Genomic DNA, 9,890 nt, shown 5'->3' on the forward strand with positions numbered 1-9,890 from the left:
ACGGGACAAAAAAAAGTACACCAACACCGACGCGTTGGTGGCTAATTGGGAAATTGATATCCCAGGAGCATCACGCATGAGCTGTTTGGAACGCACATGTAATAATGCATCCGTTGAATAGGCGTTGACGTGGCGAGAGTGCTAGCGCTATCGTGCTATGATCGTATTACGGATAATTTAGCATTCATTTGCTTATTGTAGCATAATTGATATAGGAGAGGTTCATCATTATTAAGCAGTGCAGTTATTAAGATCATGGTGGGCTGTTTCTTGCGCTCCATGGGCGACAAATGGACGTGGTTGGTCGGAAAGTTCAAGGTATCGAGAAGTTAATTTGCATTTCACTTGTTTCATGAATTTAGCTGAACTTATGTAACAAAATAAAGCAAATTTAATGTGGTAGAATAATTACAAATAATACCAACAATATTTAACCAAGGTTATGATATTATTATTATTATTTTTATTTTATTAAAAAAAATTGTGAATTTTCATACTTTTGGTCTTTTTATAATGGAGGCGCATTGGAGCTCACAGCCATACACTAGTTTTAATGGTATTTTTGGTCACAGTCATTCACTATTTTTGGAAAAACTATTTTCGACAAATGTTTTACTACGAATACAGTTAAATAAAAGTTTAAAATTGGAACAGTATTGAGGAACAGCAGTATAATTGAGCTCGTGTTTCGTATGTAATGCTTTTAATTTATGCTACGTTGAGACCAAATGCGTAAATCTCATCAATGCACATCGATGCACGTTAGGCATTGGAAAAGTTAAACTAATATCTGTGATGCATCCCAGCGAATTTGATATGTTCTGCATCTTTTATTTACTAGCTACGTTTTGTTCTGCTGCTAGGGGGCATTTGAATATTTAGAAACGGTTCCTGTTCAGAGAAGCATTTAAAAATTCCTTCAATCTTGTGTCAATATTTCTAATGACTTAATGTGCATATCATTTCCATTGATTGAGAGAATTATGGTTTAAACAGAGTAGAAATTCCTTTTACATCAACTAGATCAGTGGCTGCTCTGGATAGCGCTGCCAGTAACAACTAGTCACTCCAGACGAGTAATGCTGCATTCGCCTCGAGGTGTTGTCAGAATTGCAATTGTACGATGGTGTACTCCATGTCGGAGGACATTAGTTGCGCACCCGGTCATTGTGCGGTTTATTCCGGACCGGAGCGACCGTTATTTCAACCATCTGCACAACCGTCATCCAGCTGACTAATTGTATTGGTATCATCGATACTTAATCGTAGTCACAGTTCCACCCGATGTTGCTGCCTTGACCTCGGTGTGACACAGCCAGCGCAATGGCCTCAATGGCCATAAGCTTCCCTACGGTTGGCTATCGATGCCTGCGGCAATGGTGTGGTGCGGTTGGGATGGTTGGTCTTCCGTCCCGACTTCATTAATGAACTGGTTTGACAGAAGTCATTTCTCGCTGCTACGCAGGAAGATGCTTGTGCGGCCGGTCGTGTTCTAGCCGCTTGGGGTGCAACGACCCGAGAGCCCGAACACACTACTACTTGTTAGTGTATCGTTATGAGCAATTGCATTTGCATAAAACCGCAATAAATATCGGTTTTAATTGCACTTGGAAGACACGGCACGGTGTTGTTGTTTGGCATCGGAGAAATTTCTGCCCGCCGTGTGCCATCCGCCGTGTACCGTCGTGCAACGATGGTTGCGATTTTAAGCACGTCCCTTATAGCTGGTTACGGCAAGTGCGGGATGAATGATGGCCACCAAGATCGGGTCAGATCGATATCGAGAGCTTGGATGTGTCAGTGTATGGGAAACAATTGTATGGAGTCGCTGGTTTTTGGGTGGTATGGAAATTCGATCCCATAAAGCCCACGAATCCTGCTGCGTTTGTGTTCGCTTCGCAGCATGCTGCTTCCGAATCCGTTCCCCGAGGCGCCAATCGCAAATGGATAAATATTTTTCCACACATAAACACGATCATCAATCACACCGTCGCATACCACCACGCATGCAAAGGCTAGTGTCGCGGTTTGTTGATGGCAGTTTTTCAAGGACTTTCTCTCCCTCCCTCTGGCGATTTCTGGTTTCTATTTAGTGCCATTTTTCTTCAGTGGGCAACCATACAACAAGGACGTGGCTCTGCGATGCAACATTGACTTTCCTCGGCAGCGAAAGACCGGCTGCGGCAAGGTTTATTTAATTTCATTCGCCATTGACTTGTAATATTTTTCTATCGACGTGCAAAAACGTCCTCCACCAGACTGCTGAAACAAAATGCCGACGATGGAAAAGCCCCGGGCGAGCTGGGACTGGGTAAAATCGAAATCATGCGATGGACATCCTTTTGTGTATCAAAGTTGTGGAGAAATTCAGGATGCATCCCTCCCATGCGTGGGCTAACCACGGAAAAGCCAGGCCTGGAAAATGGTGTGTGCCTTTCTACCCAGCAAAGTGCACACTCGAGATCATCCAGGAGAATGGTTAATGGATTCGTCAGACTCGTTGAACTTGCGCTAGGAGGTAGGCTAAGGCAAAAGGAGCATTCGAGCGGGAGGCAGATTTGAATCTAAAATGGATTCTGCAACAGAGATGCAATTTTCAATCGGTCAAAATCGATCACTAAAGTGAAGTGGGTTACGAGTTCCTGGTTTTGTTTGTGAAGTGAGTAGCGCGGGAGGGAGCGAATGGTGGGTGTTGGTATCCAAACGCTCTGGCCGGCTGTGGCACTCACTGTGAGGATATGACGGGTGTCATCACATCGTCTGCGGTAGCACGGTCTAAACACCAGCGTTCAGAGCGAAGCGATTGTAGGAAGTTGCCGGAAAGTCAACCCCGTACGAACGCTGTCCCCGTTCGGCTGGGAAAATATTGCAAATGCTGTGCAAATAGAGCGAAGCAGGAGGCACGAGACGGGACATAAAAATATCAATTTTTATATAGATCTAGTCCGTTTGGGTGGCGCGGGTGTATACTGTTTACCTTCCGTTTCACACACGGGCCGTAATGGAATACCCATCAAACGCACTCGGTAAAGCCACGGACTGTATTGGATGTGAACATATTCTCTCTATTCGTTTGGTTGAGTGAAGCGTGAATCTTTGTCCGGTAAAGTCACATGCTCGGCAAAGTAGCCACTTGGCGAACCGGCCGAATAGTGGTTACGAAATAGTGGTCGTCATCCTACCCGGCTGCATTGTGACGTTTACGATCGGTATCTGTAGCGTGGTTGGCAGCTATTCCGCATCATGACCGGGTTGTTTGTGCAACGAATTGACTTGGGGAGACTTTGCAAGTTGATTGCATTTTGGTGTTTCACATTTTGACAGGTTAATTATGATGTTGATGTTGTATTCTTTCGTTTAGTTTAGTTAGATGCAACGTAACGGCAGCGCGTGCGACAGTGAATGCTAGTAATTAAGTCGAAGACAAACGAAAAGAATGGTACGGACAGGTCAGGTTTGATGTGTGGTTTTGTTGTAGTATCGTTTGAAAAACTGCAAAACAACATGAAGTTTGCGAGAAAGTCATTAGAAATGTATGTTTTTCAGAAACCTATGATGATATATGAATCAGATTGAATTTTTTGAAATATAACAGCTTTGATTTGTACAGAAACTTTGCAAAATTTATTGCAGTAATAACTCTTTCGTATGTCTCATTTATCAGATTTGCTTCAACCGCATTTGCCATTTCCAACTATGACTTTTAACAATGGGAAATTTCTACTACTGCTTTCGCAACTCCTACCTAGTTCTTTACTTTACATCTTTCATAAACCAGCATGAATCGACTGTTTCATCACTTGCGGTTTTATTAGTGTTTTTCTTTGCATTGCGCATTGCCACCCAGTTGCGGGGCGTTTGCCACAGACATCCTCAACGCGATCATGGGCGATGAGTGGTCTTGTGAGCGAAAAGAAAAGCCACGAAACAACACCGCGTACAGACAGAGTTGCCTTTCAACGTGTCAGAGTGACGGCTGTCTTAAGCCTCGCACGTTGGTCGGCACACACTCGACGTCTCATTTACAACCGCGTGTGGTTACGTCTGGCATCCATCGCTCGGACGTGTTGCCGTTGGCGCTCCACGTGCCGTGGCTTCGTGTGGAGGCTCGTCCCCGGTGATAAATAGCACTGAAGCGGTCACCAGCGGCAATGGCGGGCAAACGATGGCAGGTTGCTGAACCGAGCCCGCAGACACAGACTTAGCGTCAAACGAACGATTATTTATGTTGGTCTGCCTTTGCATGGCCATTCCCTTCCTGGGCGGTGTCCGCTGGCAATGGGAAGGACTCACTGTCAAGGTCGTCTTGCCACGTCTGTGCCCCCGAGGAGGGGTTGTGGGGAACGATAATTGACATAACGGAGGCTGGTGTACAGACGGCAATCTTATGAGCCGGGGAGACAGTTGTCTTGGGAAGAGAAAATTGATCGCACGATTCGTTTCGTCGAATGAAATAGTGCGATCTTGCAAGATGCGCAACGAGTAAACATAAATTATGCAAGGTACCACTATGGCGAACGATTCAGTAGCTTGGCTAGAATCGATATTTTCTCTTACGCCCACCTTAATTAGTTGCTGCTTATGTTAATTTTACCTTCGCCTGTTGATGCCACTGCTGCCAGTGTTAGCAGAACCGCGGACCAGAAGATCCGCTTGTTCGCCATCTTGGTTGGTTAATGCCGGGAAGGGAAGCGTTCGACTTCAGTAGATCGTCAACCGGTACGATGATGAAGTGTGTCTGCAAGAAAGAAAAGGATAATAATAAATGAAACTATTAACGGTATGCAAAATGCAAAAATGGAAAGCAAAGGGCAATTAGTCACCTTCGGATGACTGGTCGATATGATAATCTCAACCCCTGCTCAACAAGTGCCCATCGCTTGCGTGCTAATCGAGCTGCCCTTGCGATTTGATTAGCCGCATTACATGATAATAAAATTAGTAATGTATCTATCCACTCCATCAGCACGCTCGGTGTTTGCCGATTATTACGGTCGATTTATAAACAAAATGAAGTGAAATAAATACACTCACGGCGGTTATGACCTCATGATGGGCGAGGGGATGGCGGGAAAGAAGGTGGTGAAGTTGAGGAAATTAGCATTGAATGCGATCTTTATGACCCGTGACGTGCCCTGCACCGTATTATCGCCGCATCGCTATATGTGCGAGGAAAGGCTAATTAAATGTCATTTGAGTAAGCACCTGTCCGGCCAATCCAGTGCCAACGCGGTTGCAGAGTGACCGCTTTTTCTCGCTTCCGTAGCGTCGAATACCGTTCGCTACACACCTCCCACGAATGCAAATGCAAATAGAGTTTTGTGCAAGACGGCAATAGAACTTCCCGGAAGAGCGACGGCGAAAAAGGAGGGCGCAGAAGCGAGGAGAAAACACGCACAGGAAGCTGCACTTAATTGCACTCCTTGACGATGCAACCGGAGGTTGTGGTACGGGGTGGTGCAAAGAAGTGCACAGGGGTGTGCCCACGCTGGATGGATGGTCAAAGGATGCGTCAATGTCAGGATGTGGATGTGGTCAGTCAGCATAAAAAAAGAAAAAGAAATCACTCGGAACAAGGGGCGAAAAACAGGAGCGAATAGCTGAGGGAAAATTAATAGCATCGTGATGTGGGCGCCACGGGTAGGCGAGAAGGTAGATTAAAAAAAGCATAAATTAGAAGCAATTATTTTTTATGATTACAGCGCAAAATTACCATCCTTCTCGTTAATAATGTATCATCATTCTTGTGCCGGCTTTCCCTCATCCTTTTTTTATTATTTTTTTTGCTGCACGAAGAGTGCAGCGTTTTTGTTGCCCTTGTTTGTCGGAAGATATCCTTCGGACATTTGGCAAACAGTAGCAGGGGAAGAAAATCATCCCATACCGCTTCACGAAAGCTGGAGGCGATAGTGGGTGCTATCGAGGATTGCTTCGGATGTCCAAATAGCGCACAAAAAATATGTATATGGAGCAAAAAAAAAAAAACAGCGTCAGATACGACCGCGTAACACGATCTAGCGGCAAGCAAAATTGCCGCACAAACCCAACACCAAGCAGCGAGGATGAGAGTTAGTTAATTAATAAAATCAGTACATTTCGCATCTTGCGCGCAGTTCTCTCCGTTGGTATCTCATTTCGCGCTTCGTTCTTGGGCACCAATTAAAAGCAATCCTACCATCCTCCTCCATCGGTGCGAGGGGTGTACTGACTACTGCTCAGTGTGCCAGTGCGAATAATGAGAAATACTTCCATCCTGCTGGCATTCGCGCTTATTGCCCAGCTGGCCCTACTGATGAGCGAACGCAATCCTAGCTATTTATTTTGTTTGCTGGAGTGTTTTTATTTTTTACTTTTCCCGACAAACAACGTACGCTACGCTATGACAGATGATAATTTTCTTGTGAACTGTCAAATTAATCTTTCCCACTTGTTATCGTTCTGCAGGCGCATTTTTCTTCTGATGGTGTTTTTGTTTTGCTTGTAACGGCGATAAAGCAGCCACCGCGTATCGAGTGTCTTGCGGGTGGTGCGAAATAAAATTATGAAAAAAATAATTAGAAGGATGCTTGTCTCTTGCACTTAATTTATTTTCAACCATCATCATCGCGCTGCTATCCGATCGCAACCTTGGCAGCAATCATGATAAAGACGTCCTGTGGTGCAGGGTGTATTGCGCTTTGAAGGGGCGATGCGGACCAGCGGAAGCGGCAGACATTTATCGTAAAACACCGAGCAGCGCACTATTTCTGACGCGAATGGCATGCTGTGTGTGTTTGTGGAAAATCATAAATTGCAGTACGGTGTACTGGAAAATTCCTTGCCTTTAGCCGCCAACATAGGACGATTGGTCGGGGTTGGGTGACAGTTGGGTCGGTGTGCTATGGCGGGTGCACGGTTTATTGATTATGCTATTTATTGGCACTGCCACCGCCACGGTTCATCGATTGCAGTTCTCAAGAAATGCTAAAGTTTCGCTATGTTTGTTCTGCTACGGCAAACAGTTGTCCGGCGTATTAATGATCGGTTCGCTATGGAACAGACGATACAGCGGAACTGTGTGGTTGTTAAAAACGGACTGTGATGGAAATCTGGTACGAATTATGAAGCATATTTTGTTCAGTGTTGTTCATTAATATTCGCCTGGTCGTTTCACGCAGCTCTGGAGCAGATGGAGAACTTATGATTTACAAATATTCGCAATACTACTGAAATTATTAGAAAATTATACAAACATCCATCGTGCAAAGAATGTTGTTATTATCTTGTTTATATGCTAAAATAGAAGTGATTTCAGAAATAGCAGGCAGATTATGCCACATCCTCGTGATTGTAGTTCTTAAAAAAAAGATGTTTTAAGTCACCGATAGTCTTGAAATTTAGAGTTTAAACAGGGATTGGACCGATTTTTACAACGATTGTAGATCCATACAAATAGCCAAAATTAAATTCCTTTCGTATTATTATTATCAATTTTAGAAGTAACCATCGTTTTTTGAGGTGCTATTTACGCATATTTAAGCACCGGGTGGAAGTAAATAACCCGATGGTGTATTGGTAACGGCGCCGGTCTTCACACGATAGAACCGGTCTAAAATCGCATTCGGACCAATCCTCCGTGCGGAGGACTGATAATACGGTTTTACCCGCAGTCAACGTCAAAGAAAGACAGAAAAGGCAGGGATAGAGGATTGAGGTTGTTGCACCGATAAAGAAGAAGATTTACGCATTTTATTCAATTTGACTACGTTGACTAAAAGCCCAGTGCAGATGAGTGAAGTCCTGTACGACCTATATAGATATGTCTTTAACCACTTAAAAATTGATGTAAATAACTTGTTGCACTGACCGTTTCACTGACCCACCGACCGTTATACGCCGAAATTGGACCAAGCACATCCCACAATATCGTACAATGAGGATGCAAATAAATGTTGACAAATGCAACTCGTGTCACAAATGGAGATTAAAGGATTATTTCGTGGAAAATTATGAGGGATTTGATTCGTTATTAATCTGTTTTTTTCACCAGCACTGTCTGTTATCACCATATCATGTCATAATTTTTACAATGAAAAATGTATTACTAATTGACGCAAGTTTACTGCAATTAATTATACCAACCAAAGGGAAAAGTAATGATAAATGATTCATGCTTGAGCAGCACAGTGCAATCGGGACGATACTTTTTCCAGAGAACGGAACACTCATTCTATTAATGCAATGATTGCCATCACATTCCTTTTAGCCGTGATTGAACGATAGTTGGACAGCAAAATTTGTAACATGCCATGTTTGGGATAGTGAATGCGGTGCGACTCCGATCGCTTCATTTGTCGGTGCAGCGAACGGTTGCGTTCAGGCGAGCATGCATCCGATCGTGTATTTTGCTGGTACGGTAGCAAAAGGAACTTGTTTACCTCACGCCTATGTTCGCTAATCATTTGACAGAGCGATGCCACCGTGAGTCGGCGAGCGAAGTGATTTTCCGCCGCCGCACGGTAGCAACTTCATTCGGTGACGCTTCTTTCAACATTTAAAGCTGATGGCGATAGCTACCGCACCAGCATCTAGTGCATTAAGATAGAGATTCGTGTGGATGTTGAGGGAACAAAACCAGTTGAACACCTTCAGCCTGAAGCCCATTGCACTGCATTCGTTTCGCAAATTCCTTCTGTTTGTGGGGAACTCCCGTCGGAACTATCCGCCGCCCGGACAACGGTATGCCATGCTGAGGGAGTTCGTTCAACCCAGTGGACAAGCCTTCCTGCATTGTGATTGAAATTAAAAGTAACGAGCCAATGTGGTCGCGATCGCAGTCACTACGGTGACCAGGGATGGAACCACGAAACCGGTAAACCTGTTATGGCCGATCGCGGTCATGCTACGCCCGCGGTTACATAAGCCCGCAGAAGGCTATTCCTTTTGCAGAACGGCGCAACGGTTGTGGCGTAAATCATGCAACATTCTCATTACCCGCAACGGAGATCTTGAACCTTAGCGGGCGGACATCCTTGAGCCGGTCGCCCTTGGTGTGTGTAGGCAATGCAAACAGAAACAACTGCTTTCTTACCGAACGGCTTGGAATGTGTGTCTGGCCCGGTCGGCAATGAGCCCGTCCCGCAGGTATACACGGGTGGGGGCAACCGGATTTTCATTAATTTATTCATGGTTCCCGATGTCGGCAGGCTTCTGCACGATTGTGGCCCGTTTTGATGTCGACCTGTCAGGAGTTGCTGACCGTTTGCTTGTTTGGTAACATACGCCCTTTCGGACGTCTCACGTGGTTGGCGATGTACACGATTGGTCGGTAGGTCGGGTCTTGGTGCAGCAGTGCAACGATGCACTTGAAGCATCGTGGGCGCAGAAGCGTTTCACGTCGACTGACGGTGAATGTTGCTCTTTCTCCTACAGTCGTTCGCAATGGCGCGGTTGGCTTTGATTCGCAAAGTTTTCCCTCAATGCGCGGCTAATTAAAATTGGTAGTTGAATGTCATAATAAACTGACAGCGGTAAAGCTATCTGTTTCAATTAATTTAAAATCCAAATTGATTGAAGATAGAGGAACGGCGAGTGGCGTTTGAAATTAATGATGAAAGATTACACTTACCAGCGGTGGAAATAAAAACAAATGAATATTTTGATTTTGAAATAAATACAACATTCAGCATTCTGCGTTGGAATATATGTTGTAATGAAGATAAATATAACATTGAACTTGTATGTGTCTGTAGCCTCAATTATTAAAAATGTTCATAAAATAGCTCTTTTCGAGTTAACAACTAAATAAATTGAAAGTAGCTATTTTTCGTCAAGCGAAGTATCTTCCCAATGTGTAAGTTGTCGATAGTATACTTATTTGTTACAAACATTCTTTGCCAATCAATCTAACC

The sequence above is a fragment of the Anopheles marshallii genome, chromosome 2 (genome assembly GCF_943734725.1).
Source record: "Anopheles marshallii chromosome 2, idAnoMarsDA_429_01, whole genome shotgun sequence".
Lineage (NCBI taxonomy): Eukaryota > Metazoa > Arthropoda > Insecta > Diptera > Culicidae > Anopheles > Anopheles marshallii.